We start from the raw sequence: 13724 nt of genomic DNA, 5'->3' as shown, positions 1-13724 counted from the left end.
CCCAACACAGGCCAAATGAGGTGGTTTCTTAGTTCTTGTCCTCCCCAGATCTCAGAACAATACTGGATCATTTTTGCCTTTGATCTCTTTTTCCTTTCAGGGCAATTTTCCCAGTACTTCAACATCCACCCCAAGGGACTTTCCGGTGGGATGTCCAGCGGTCCCTTCACTTGCTCGGAGGGACCCTTTCCATTATCCTTCTTCAGTATTTTACTTTTCTTTTGTCCCATTATTGAAAAAAAATTTTCTTACCTTTCCTGCGTTGTGTTCCTTCTATTCCTTTTTTGCCAGAAAAATCAAAGTTTTTGCCAATACTCACCACTCAGTTAGCTGTACTGGGGACTCTTGTATTCCGCACTCGATTTTTCCTGCTGGACCTCTACCTAGGTCCATTGACTGAAAGGGTTTACTAATTCCCGAGCTCGACAGGACGTCCTCTTCCCCTTTCAGCCTCCTGTGATCGGTCCCCCAGGACCTCCTTCGTCCCAGGTTTTGACAATCGTGTAAAGAGAGAACTTTCTCACACCGAATCGCTTCCTTCGCGGTCGGCCAATTCCCTCGCGGGAGGATGGAACCGCGACCTTGAAGTCCGCACTTGCTTTGTGATCAGATCACGTCTCACACACTCGCCCAATCACCAGCTCAACCTCACAGTACTTACAGCTATTTTCCTGCGAGGGTGTCTTCGTGCACTGATGACTTTTTACGAGCTACCAAACCGTGGTTTTCTCGAAGGCTCCTCGCCTTCCCAAGCTTTCTGGATCCTTTTTTCTTTTTATTGTGGTTTTTACCTTAGCCTAAATTTGGTTCGGATGTCGGAACGAGCTGCGGAGATTCTCGACTCACCAGGCAGCTAAAATCAGCGGGGGTACCCGTCCTGGGCAGCGAGATTCTCCGCAATTTCTCCTATCCGAGTCACGGCACCAATCTGTTATAAATGCAAAGGCAATTTCGGGTTATATAAAAGAGAAAATTTATTATCAAACAATAATAAATTTGAACAATGAGAAAAAACCACAATAAAATGAGCAGCGCAGCGCTGGGTGGACAGGGTCTATACACAAGGTATAGGTGTTCCCAAATCCACACCTGAGAGTCCCTTGGCCTGGGTTTTTATAGGAAGTTTATGTCCCGAGGCCAAATTCCAAGCAGGCACCCTTCGCTAAAAGGTTCTTGATTGTTCGAAGAATAGATTTCCTGGCACTGGAGAATAGGGTCAATAGACGTTGGGCAGAGGCTCCTCATATGTAAAGAGGTCCAGGATGTCTTTTTGGTATCATTTTGGTCCGGGCCATTAGGGTGGAGTGGTGGGACCCATCCTGGAGCCGATGGCTATCTCGGCTGGCTCCTCTTCCTTTGTCTAGTTTTTCCATTTCTCCAACACAGGTGGGCAGGGCGGAGGTGCTCAGGTCCAGAGATATCTCGTCCGGGCCCGTTCTTTTGTTTGTTCGATGGCCCGTGTCCTGCCCATTCTTCCTGGGCTGATGTGCCTGCTTGTGATTGTTATCTGGGTGTTTGGCTGCAATCTGTTGCCTCTCGGAGGAGAATCACGACCAGATCCGGAGAAGGACCTTTTCCCCATTACATGTTGTATTTTATGCATTGCAATTATACATATATTTTATTTATATCCTTTACGAATTTCTATTCATAGATTAATTTATTACACAGGTGTGTTCCTGGCAACCCACCAGGGCACCTGGCCGTTTTAACCCTTTGCTTTATTTCCTTTATCTCCTAATTGTCTTTTTGTTTATATTAAACTTTTTAAAATTTATTCAGTGAATCTCATTTTTAATAGAGAGAAACAGCCAAGGCCCAAATTAAAAGGTGATAAGAAGAGAATTAAAACCACAAGCCAAGAAACATGCATGCTCTAAAAAGGTGGACCCAAGGAGTGGCCATGCTAAACAGTTCCTGGAAAATGTAAACTAGTTAATAGAAAAGCTTGAATATACATAAAGTCTATGAATATGCATCAAGTTGATGCAATAGAAATGGAATATAAAGGGTGTATCTAAAACACCAGGTGTGCTCTTGACAGAGTGCCAAGCACCCAGCCATTTTAACCCTTTGCTTTATTGTCTTTTTTATTAAACCTTTTCAAATTTACCAGAAGAGTGAACATAGTTTTTCACAGTTGTAAATAATAATTTTCTGGGAGCAGGTCGCTGCTTTGTGAATGAAGCCAAATGTGGATTATAATTGTGTATAGAAACAGTGAAGTAATCCAAGCAAGGAATATTATGTACAGAGAAGCAGATACACAAGCCAGAATATAAACATGTAACAAGCAACACATGGACAAATATCAATTATTCTACTGGAAACTGGGTAAAGATCCCAGATCAAAAGCTATCAGTGGAGGCTCTCAATAAAGACAGATTCAAACCTACTGATGTGATGTTGCATTCAAATCTATGTGCAAAGAGGAAGCGCACGTTGTATATAAAGGCCAAGAAGTTATTATTAGCAAAGATAAAATCTTAAGTCTAATTTAGCAATCATTATTGGTTTAGATGTAATTATTACAGAAAAAAAAATACAGGTAGAATATTTATGTATAGATAAAAAGCCATAGTAATAGCAGTAATACAACTGTAACTGTAAAGCACACACCTTTTAGTTTCTGCCATTTTCTTAGTGTTATCCTCACTCTTCCATTGCTCCTCTTGTGTCTGAAGGTCAGCAGTTTCATGCTGGTGTCAGCAGGGAAGGGAATATTACAGCAAGTAGACAATATGCGGAATCCTTTAGCAGGAGAAATATGATGTTAATTTTGACAGTATGATATGCATAGTACTGTGTAAACACAAATTTTATATTTGCTAATATGCCTGTACACCTTTCTCTTTCATCCTTGGTCTGCAGCTCCAGGTTACATTTATATTAAATTTATATTAAATTTAGATTTATGTATGTTATATACCATTTCTTTGCTCTTCTTCCTGGCTCGAACACCAGTTTTGACCAGCTCTAGGTCTGCAGATTAATTGATCATGACTGATCTTTTTATTGCATGGGGTCTCCAGTGCCAATCCTATGCCCCATCTCTTCTCATTCGGTAGCTGTAATCCCATCTGCCACATATGGTTGTCATTGAAGATCTGTATTTCTCTATTCAATAGCATTTTATTTGAGTTGTAGAATTCTTGGTCTACCTGGAAAAACTGCTTGTTACTGTCACCTATAGCAAACAATGCTTCTGCTTCTGTCACACAAAGATAAATCAAAGAGATCTAGTATAGATATGACAATTAAAAAAATTGCTGCCACATGCAAACCATGTTGCTGATGTTGGAGACAGGCATGTGACAGAACATGCTGAGGGTCATGCAACAATAGCCAAAGTTTATTGTTGGGTGTCCCCTCTTACAAGGGCTTCAAATTTCCCATGGTTACACATGTGATTGGCTGAGGTCTTAGCTCTGGTCGGCTCACTGGCCAGTGATCTGGATGCATTCATGATTCAATGGGATTGGCTGGGGCCCCCTGTTGGGAAGGTAGAATTAGAAAGAAATTATAAATATGACTCTTTAGCCAGAAAGACTAAGGAAGAAATACAAATGAAAGCATTGTTTGAATAATTCAAAGAAACCGGGCTTGTATGCCAGAACACATTCTTTCCCCCAATAAAACTAAGCTAAGACCCCTCCTCCCAGCCTTATAAGGAAAGGTCTAAAGGACTCTGAGATAACTAAAAATATGCAAAAGCAGCGATTTCTATAGGTCGCACACAAATGTTACTGTATTAGTATACTTAGAAAGATTGGTTAGTGGAGGGATAGAATGTTCAAATGTATAGGTTATATAAGTAATTGCAAAAGAGGGCTCAGTCTCTTGGTCTCCCTTGTTTCTCTTGGTGCTCTTGTTACTCTCTTACTACGCTCTCTTAACCTTCTTGCCTCGCTCTTTCTACACTCTTGCTGCTCCCTCTTTCCTGCTTTTCTTTACCTCTTTTTTCCCGGCTCTCTCAATTCTGTTCTCTAACTCTCTTTCTTAGCAATCTTAAGTCTTGAGCTCATGTATTCATATTTTACCCCCTTTTGTATTGTTCTCTCCAAGCCTGCTTTGAGCTCTATCTGCTGGCTCATAGCAGGCGCTCTCTCCCACGCCCTGAAATAAACTACTAACACCTAACTCAACTATAGAGGTCTCTGCCGTGTCTCAGACCGTCCACCCCCAAAGTATCTCTTACAGCCCCCTGTTGAATTTGAATCTGACCTATCATTATCATACCTGGGCACTTGTTTACCATTATTATCTAATGAGCTAGGCTGGTCGAGTTGTTGTTTGTCAGGGCTAATTTATCTGTGCAGCTTACAGAACAGCTGTAGCTGTCACAGTTCCCCCTTTCTGTTTAAAAAATGTGAAGTGGTCTATGTCATCTGCACAGACAGGATGACAAGACAGCATGATGACACAAATGATGAGCCTAGTTCAAATAAAGCTTTCCACCTGTCTCAACAAGCCCAGACCCTCCCAGCCAGTGATGTATCTATCCCATGTATCATTGGAGATGTAACATTCATAGCCAGGAGCTGTCAGACAGGATTACCAACAATAAAAGTTCTCAAAATAGCATGGGCAGGCTCATTGCTTAAAGTTGCAACTTTGCAACTTAACTCTATAAACAGGAAGCAATTCAACTTTAGAACGATGAGAAAATAAACCAACAGGAAAAACAACTTGCCTAGTTCAGGTTTGTCATTCATGTCCTTAATAAGTGCTTATATCTTTAAATACATAATATCTTTAAATAAATTGTCACCTCAAGAGTCCCAGATTTCCATTATGATTGCAATGATGAAAAGTTATGGCAAAGTCAGAAAGTACTTTGGACCTGATTAGCATAAGAGATTTGATAGTCAAGATGCCCTGGAAAGAACAAACAGAGCTTTGAAGATTGCAAGAAGATTGGATAAAGTAGAAGAGATGTTGCAAAAATGTGTAAGTTTGTATATTTGTATGATGCTTAACCCAATCATTGTAGTAAAAAATTACTAGCCTTCCTAGAATGGTATATAAGCATATGTAGCCCACAGAATTAGGATTCTGATCACCACTCAGTTGTCCCCATCTCTCTCCATTGCTGATAACTGGTGCCTCTGTGTGAGGAAAAGGATCAGCCTATCTGGTTGCAAGTCGGTGTGCCCCCAGAACTGATCATGGTGGTGAAAGAACTGCATCTGGGCCCACAATCACCTAATCAGCTGCGATGTGACAGGTGAGCTGGGGGAACTGAACTATGGGATGGAACATGTCCATGCTTGCTCTTTTGGGTAAGCATGGCTCCCCCATCCTGAAGCATGACCTTAAGTCACTTTTACGATGGGTGTCACACATGTTTCCCGATGCTTCTCCTTCTGTTATTAACCTCCGCTTCTGGGACAAAGTCGGCATTAAACTCTACAAACTGGGCACCCTCCCTGGACACAAGCCAGAGCTGTGAATGCTCCTTGCTTGGGGAGTGGTCATGGACACGATTAAAAGGGAGGGGGATAGTGAGGCTGCTCACAAGGCTGCCTCTGAGACAGCCCCAGCAATCGTGCTGGACCAATACTTGCCCAGGTCCCTCTCCCCATCCCCAGCCCACATGCAGTCCCTGATAAGCATCAGGGATAGAGCCTGGTCACCCCCTCCTGCCTCACTGCTATACTGCCAGCGATCCCAGAGCTTCCAGATGGGACAGGACATTTATGCAGCAGACACTGTCTTGGGCAATGGAGAGGAGTTGCACACTTTGGACCCCAGCCCTAAAAACGATCCGGACTTATTCCCATCGAATGTGCATAATTGGTTAGGGAAAAAAAGGAAGCCCTTAAAGACAGAGACTTTGATACTGCAGCAGCACCCCTATCTGTACCTTCGACTGCTGTTCAGAGAGGAGGTGAGTTTGGTTCCACAGGGGTCCTGCAGATTTTGTGTACAAAGCGTATTGCATTCCAATGTCCCACATGCCAATGCAAAGTGACTCGGACAAGACTCATTGATAATAGTACCATTGTGACTGTTACCTCAAAAAGCCAGTGGCCCAGTGATTGGCCATTAACTGTGCCTCAGATGCTCTGGGCGTGGGTAGGAATAGCCAAATCCTGCAGAGCCAACATGTAGTGCAAATTACAGAACCTGAGGGCCGAATTACTGTAATTAATCCTTCTGTACTGTCAGTTCCCCTAGTTTTGTGGAGGAGAGGTTTACTTGCGTCTCTACAGAGAAAAGACTATGCTGGCTCCCCGACCAAAATGTGAAACCATTCCGGGAACCAAGACCAGCAGCTGACAGAGGGCAAGATGCTACCAAGCCCCTGGAGGAGCAGTGGGAGGAGAAACCACACTGACAGTGTAGCTCATGACTAACATCTTTTGTCCCACCTGTAAAGGAAACTGGGAACCTTGGGTTTTATGTCAGTGTAAAAAGTGTGGAAATCAGTGGTATCACAGAGCTCTTTTGGCAAAAACATGGTGTGGATCATGTTATGATGTGGTGTTACACATAAGGTATACAGCCATTGAATTTTTAATTGTAGTATGCCATGAGGAAAAGGATAGCCCTCGCTTCCCTATTCTCAGGAGGGAAGTGTTGAGGGAATCCGAAAATAGTAATATTTGCAAAGTAGAGTACAAACAAAACAACTTAGTGCCTTAAGTTTGGCCAGATCAAGCTTGGGAAAAGACAAAAAGGAAGTGTGCTAAAAGATATGCTTGGAAACTAAAATCCAAAAAGAAGTTTTTGCCACAGCATAGTTAAGAAAAAAGCACAGAATTAAATTGAATGCTATGCTTATGCTTATTAACATTGCTTACTTTTACTAGCACAGCTTGGCGTGTTGAACCTGAGAGGAATGATGAGCTTGTCTTTACAAACAAGCTGTGGGTCAGTTGATAAGATGTAGCTATCAGTGAGAGACGACAGAAACAATGGGATGGATTCCAGTAGAAGATCAAACAGGCACTGAAAGAACACTATGAATTCCATAAAAGTTAAGAAGGGATTATGCATTGGGGGTGGGGGGGGAAGGTACCCCAGGTATCAGGCATTTTGGGAAGCCTGTACCTCTCAAGTACCTCAGCCTATGGGGAAAGAGAGAAGGGACAAGCGGCCAGGAATTAGGGTAAAAAGGAGGCTGCGCCCTCCAAAAATTTGAGAGACCCCAGGGGAATGCCCCATGGCCTCTCCCTTTATTCGAATAAAGAAAAAGGACTCCTCTGTCTCCTTTTTGGACATAAACCTCTGGTGTTCGTGGATTAATTTTCCTGACAAACCCAAAACAAATGTTTGGGTAACTCTGGCTAATGTAACAAAACAAGATACCCTATGCTTAGCTACTGCATCCCCAGAAAGTCCATTTTCAATCTGTCTAAGTTGGCTTGCCATTAGATGATTTGCCAATACCAAAAAATACCAAAAGTGTTGTGCAGAGCTCAAATCCCATTGATGCATGGGATTAATGGGTCCCTTACCTTCTTGAAGCACCCTTGGAGCCCCTAGAATTAGAGCTCCTGGGTTCTGTGAAAATGGATTTTCGTGTTAATTTTAAATACACGGGAATGAATCAGTCTAAAGCTTGGCGTGTTTCTCCCTATCACCCTGTGTATAAGAATCAAACCTTTTGGTGTAACTAGACTTCTGGCAGTCTTTCTAAATCTAGTAATGTCCCCTCCACGGCTGCCCTCAGGAATGTTTTTGGTTTGTGGAGATCGGGCCTGGGCTGCTATCCCTTCGCACATAAAAGGGGGTCCCTGCAGTATGGGATGATTGACTGTGCTCAATCAAAGCTGACACTTAATGCATCCATGACTTTACAGCACAAATATCCCTGCAGAATAAGGTACATTTTACATGCATTTGATGAATACTATGGTGATAAATTGTCTTTGTAGTCTGAGACTCAGATGAATTTTGCCTCTTTGCTTTTGCCAGCACTGGCTGCAAAAAAAAGCTTTAAGTAAATTAAAGTAGTTTGTTGGCTTGCAAAAGAGAGGAATGCCACCAGTTCTGCCTTATCAAACTTATTAATAGATGTTGACAGGGTAAGGCATGCTATTTTGCAAAATAGAGCAGCAATAGGTTTCTTGCTTCTAGCAAAAGGTCATGAATGTAAAGACTTTGATTGAATGTATTGCATGAATCTGACAGATAATTCTGAGTCTATTCATAAAAGCATACAGCAACTAAAGGATAGTGCCGCGGCGGGTTGATGACAGGGGTGCCGCGACTACCCTGAAGAAGCCGTCCTGAAAAGGACTGCCCAGGGGCACAGGCACGTCCCTTGCCCAGCGAGTGGTCTCAGCTCAGCGGCAGCTTGCAGGCGATGTGGAGAGAGACTAGAGCGCTGTATGGCATTCCACCGAGAAACAGCCTTTATTATAGCAGGGCCCTCAGTGAAGGGAGCCAGTGACAGCAGTTCCCCGAACAGGGGAAAAAAACCGGGGTATTTATAGGGAAGGAGAGGGACAGGGGAAACTTGGATACATGTATCGGGGTGGATTGATAGGGAGGGAAACCAACGGGGTGTAACAAATTAACATGTTCAACTCAAAAGCCTCTGGGAGTGACACTTTTTCTCTTCAGGACATAAAGTGTCTCGCCTAGGGAGAAGCTCTCCAGGGGAGAGCCAGGATTTTGAGGTTGGCTGGTTCTTTGGCCTCCACAGATAGTGTGTTTAAAATCTGGATCTTGGCTAGGTAACCTGTTTAGTGGCTGGGGGTTGACGTCCTGGCTAAAAGATTTTTTAGGATAGGTCTACATGAGTTAATTTTAATAATAATTGTATTAATTGTGGTAATACCTTGCTTGCTTCAATTTGTGCAGAGATTAATTAGTAAGGCCATTAAGGGAATATTTTTGGTAGAAAAGGAAGGGGGAGATATGGCAAAGCCAAAGTACTTTGGACCTGATTAGCATAAGATAATTAATAATCAAGATGCCTTGGCATGAACAGAGCTTTAAAGATTTCAAGAAGATTGAATCAGTCTGGTGACAGAGAAGAAGGCTGAATCAAGTAGAAGAGATGTTGGGAAAATGTATAAGTTTGTATGTTTGTATGATGCTTAACCCGATCACTGTAGTAAAAAATTACTAGCCTTCCTAGAATGGTATATAAGCATATGTAGCCCACAGTGAATTAGGATTCTGATCACCACTCAGTTGTCCCTGTCCCTCTCCATCGCCAATAAAAAGTGGTTTAAAATTACTGGATTCTGGGAATTTTCTAATAGCATCAAGTGATTTAGGGTACAGATCGCCTCAGCCACTCCACTCTGTGGGGTCTCACCTGACATTTCCCCTTTTCTGTTTATCAAGAACAGATTTTAAAGTGCTATGTGTAGGTTCCATGATGGCTTGTCCCACTGGTGACTGGGGAATACTAGCGTAGTGTAAGAGACTCCAGAGCTGTAGGATAGCTGTCGTTCCGACTGGGAACGGCTAGAAAGAACAACACTGGACTCTCAAGGGAGTCACAACAGGAGAATTCCTTAGTTTATTGCTTCAGCCCTGTCTTATAGACAGATATGTGGAAAGTACAGAAAAGAAACTCTTATTGGCTAGCAAAGTGCTACATTACCATCATTGGTCAGGGGCACTCTGCCCCCCTGACCCTCTCCTGCAAGGTAAACACAAGGAACAGACAAACAGCACCTGGCAGTTGTTTTCTGTCTCCGAGGATTGTTTTGAAATCCTCCTTTGAATTCCCAGGCTAGCTTCTCAGGCAGGACTGAGAGGCCATGGGCCTGTATTTTCTGCAGCTCTCTGCAGCCTGTTCCAAAGCTAGCATCCATAGATAGCCTTGTATTTAGTGAGGTATAATACCACTTTTGAAAGTGGTATTTATCTTTTTGTTACAAACAAACCAATTCAAAACTATCAAAGGAAGCATCCCCCTGTCTGAGGTTTTACAGGTCACATCCCGGTCTGTGATTAAAAATGACATGTCCTTGTGTTAGTGATGTCCTTAAAATTGATTCTTGAGGCCCTTGAGTAGAGCTATAATTGAATTGTCACTCCAAGGGTCCCATAGGTGGTCCATGGTGTATATTTGGAGTTTTCGGGTTTCCCTTGTGGAAGCTTCTTTGCTTAGTCGTGATCTTAGCTTACTACTTGATGGGTAGATACAATGTTAATAACATCATTTAGCTGTATTTGTAGAATCCCTTTTTATTGTTAAAATACTAAAAACATAATGCAAAATCAGTTGGGTTGTCTGTCTCTAGAGAGTTTGCAGCATTATGGAAGAGACAGGACACCTATGAAGTTTTTTCTTGAGGTCACAGGGATTGTTATTAAATTCAGATAATCCTTGCCATTTGCGGAGGTGGTGAGCACAATGCTGGCTTAACTAAATATGGACAATAATATCTGGTAAAAAGGATTTCAGATCTCAGTTTTAGTCTGCCCTAATCAATGGCACATTATTAAATAAGTGAATATAAATTGTCCATTTTGGTTTGGGTATTTGTTTCCTCTGAAATGCTACAGTACTTAAGATTGTCAAATCAGCACATCCATGAATATTCATTTTGCAAAGGTCAATATTGGGTAATAGTTATGGACTAAAAGAATAACATTATTTTGTAAAACATAAATAATATTTTAAAGAAAGGAAGCATAGAAGTTATGTAGAAAAGAAACTGAAAAATGTGGTTCACTCTCCTGATAAATTTTAAAAGGTTTAATATAAACAAAAAGACAGTAGGAGACAAAGAGAATAAAGCAAAGAGTTAAAACAGGTGGGTGCTTGGCTCTCTGCCAAGAGCATACCTGGTATCTTGGGAACACCCTTTATATACCATTCCTGCCACATGGATTCATTCATATTCAAACTTTTCCAGGAACTGCTTTGCATGGCCACTCTTTCAATCTGCCTTTTTAGAGCAAGCACATTTCTTGGCTTTGAGGTTTTCATTTCTCTTTTGTCATCTTTTAATTTGGGCTTGGGCTCCTTCTTCCACAGGCAGTGAGTGTTTATAGCAGCCTGGGCCTCATCATCTCTTTGCTGGAGGTTATCCTGCCCATTCAGACAGGACCTAACCCTAACGTCTAAAATTCATCTGACCTACACCTAAATTCTAGCTAATAGCAGGAGAAAAAGACATAGTAAAAGAATTCTAACATTATACATATAACATTCATATTAATACTTGTGAAAAGCCAATACCACAATATGCATTTATAACAAAACGAGAAAGCATTGTTGAAAAGAAATGCAAAATGTTACTGAAATGCAAAATACTTCTGCTAATACTGCTGTTTGAAATACCTTTGAAGTAAATTTAACAAGACTCTTAGAATGTATTCATAGTTTTACAAGCTAAGTTTTGGAAAAATCAAATAATGTCAAAGAAAAATCTATAAAGCGATGAAAAACATGTATGCATTTTCCTTATGACTTTGGAATTTTACTCCTTAAAGCTGTTAAGTTTTTATATCAGTCTATTTGCAAGGCAACTCTTTGTCTTAATAGGCTTAGATGCATTTTCTTTTGGTTGCATAAAGCATTCTACCTTCTTTTAAATTAAGGCATATGATCTTAAACTGTGGTGTCAGTTATGCACAGGTCACATTGTGCTCATTGTCTTGAACAAGGTGAGTGCAAACATATAGATCCGTCCAGATATGTAAGCATGCAAGCTGTTTTCTAACTGCATAAACACCTCTTCTCCTAAACTAAGTACCTCTTCTAAAACCTCATGTTTGCTTTCATATCTCTCAGGACTCCCAAAACAATTATCTTAATTATCTTTCCCTTTGATGTTTCATATTACAAAGACTGAGCTCATGGCTTAATGCCTCAGTGCTACTTGTAGCCATTCTTGATTCTTTGGTTAAATAATAACAGGGAAGTCAGCCTACAGTTTCCAAAAATGCATGCAAATCCTTGAATACCTGAATATTTTACGGTTTCCAGTATTAAAATGGTGGAGAAGGAACGTTATTCCAGATAACACAGGGCCTAACCCTGATGGTTTGTTCTCTCCTTCAGCAAGAAGGCTCTAAATACTTTTCAGAATGCTGGGTTAGTAAACAGAATATACTAAGGATACATGTTTCAAATTCTGGATACTCTTGCATCTATACTTTTCCATTAAAATGAGTTTGTGAAGTTTGTGGATTCTTTTTGTTGCTTACCTACTTCTAATTTAATAGCTATATGCTAACTACATAATATTCTCCCCATTGAAATATTTGTGGATTATTGCATTAATTTTCTATGTTATACCTGCTTTTAGGGGCTTTCCACATATTTATGTTCTTCACTAACTAAATAAGACAGGAAGATTTTAATTTGGATGCCAGGATGTGGGACTGGCCATGAATAAGTCTTGAATGAAAATCTTTTGAAACACTACAAGCAAGAGAGAAACTTACAGAAAATTGATTTGTTCTTATAATTTCCTGGCTTGTTACACAAGTCTTATCTTCCCATTTTGTAATACCACTTGAACAAAAAAGCCCAACTCCATGCTGCATAGCTTATACAGAGTGTTTTACTATTTTTAAAACCACAAGACCAGATTCATGGACCTTAAGCATAACTAATGGCTGATTATGAAAACAAAGCATACGAAACTCCAAAAACTCTCTCCCACTGGAGCAGGCAGACTTTCTCAGGAAGGGAGTGGGGCTGGTGCAATCATGCCCTCTGCACAGCAGCCACATCCAGCTCTGTTCCTTGCAACCTACAGATGCAGCAGCTAGCATTTTAATTACATTTTTTTTCAAGAGACTTGAGATAGCAAACAAAGGTTTTGTGAAAAAGCCATGATTAGTGCTTCACCAGTGCAGTCCACCCTGTCTTCCCCTGAAATTCCATTTCTCTTTTCCTGGTTGTGGGGCTCCCTGTTCCATGTGTGTTTGTAGGGTTCTGTGTGCAGCAGCTGGGGAATAGTTGTGGGTCACAGGGGCCCCTGTGTGCTTGTGACAGCATCCAGAGCAAGTGAGAGCATGTGTGGGTGTTCTCCTTTCTGGCTGCCTTCCAGGCAGTCTGCAATTCCATTTCAAACAGCTCATGGTGCCAAAAGGTAAAGAGACGATGTGGCACTTCTAACCCAAACCTTTTCTCTTTTTCCCTGTCTCCTAGCTGCTATGTCCCAAACAGCTCGTGGCCTAATGACTAGGAAACTTTTTGAGGAGACAAGAATATACAGTCCCCGTTCTTGCAGTCTAAGGCAGCAGAAAGAATGATCCTAAGTGTTAAATTATGAGGGAAATTTTCTACCCACTGTTACAGAAGGATGATGGAATACTTTTCAACAGCTGAAGATATGCCCTGGAAGCCCTGGAAGACTCAGACTTAAGAGTCATATGTGTACAGAATATTCTTCATCAGCTTACTTTAGGTAGACTGTAGCTGTTCCAGGTAACATTTATTTGGCTAAGAAAAGGTTTACAATTTACATATTTACAACCAAGCCAATTGTATCAGTTTCCATGAGTAACCAGCAGAGAGATGGGTTCATGTTAGCTTGAAACTAATATTCACAACAGGTTATCTGTCTGAGCTGGCTCTTTAGAGTCAACATTTGGGTGCACCTTAATTCTCTTCATGTTCTATGTAGGGAACTCATGTAGCTCAAAACTTGCTCCTCAGCTCTATGGAAATCAGATAGTTTTACTTGACTTAACTACTTTGGGGAATTTACCCATGCTTTCATGTTCTGAAATCAGACTGCTGTGACTTGTGTTCTCTTTGGGAAGATGGAATGTGTGAAAATATTCAAGAC

The sequence above is a fragment of the Cyanistes caeruleus genome, chromosome 1 (assembly GCF_971803275.1).
Source record: "Cyanistes caeruleus chromosome 1, bCyaCae1.hap1.1, whole genome shotgun sequence".
NCBI lineage: Eukaryota > Metazoa > Chordata > Aves > Passeriformes > Paridae > Cyanistes > Cyanistes caeruleus.
Note: the sequence above shows the minus strand (reverse complement) of the source record.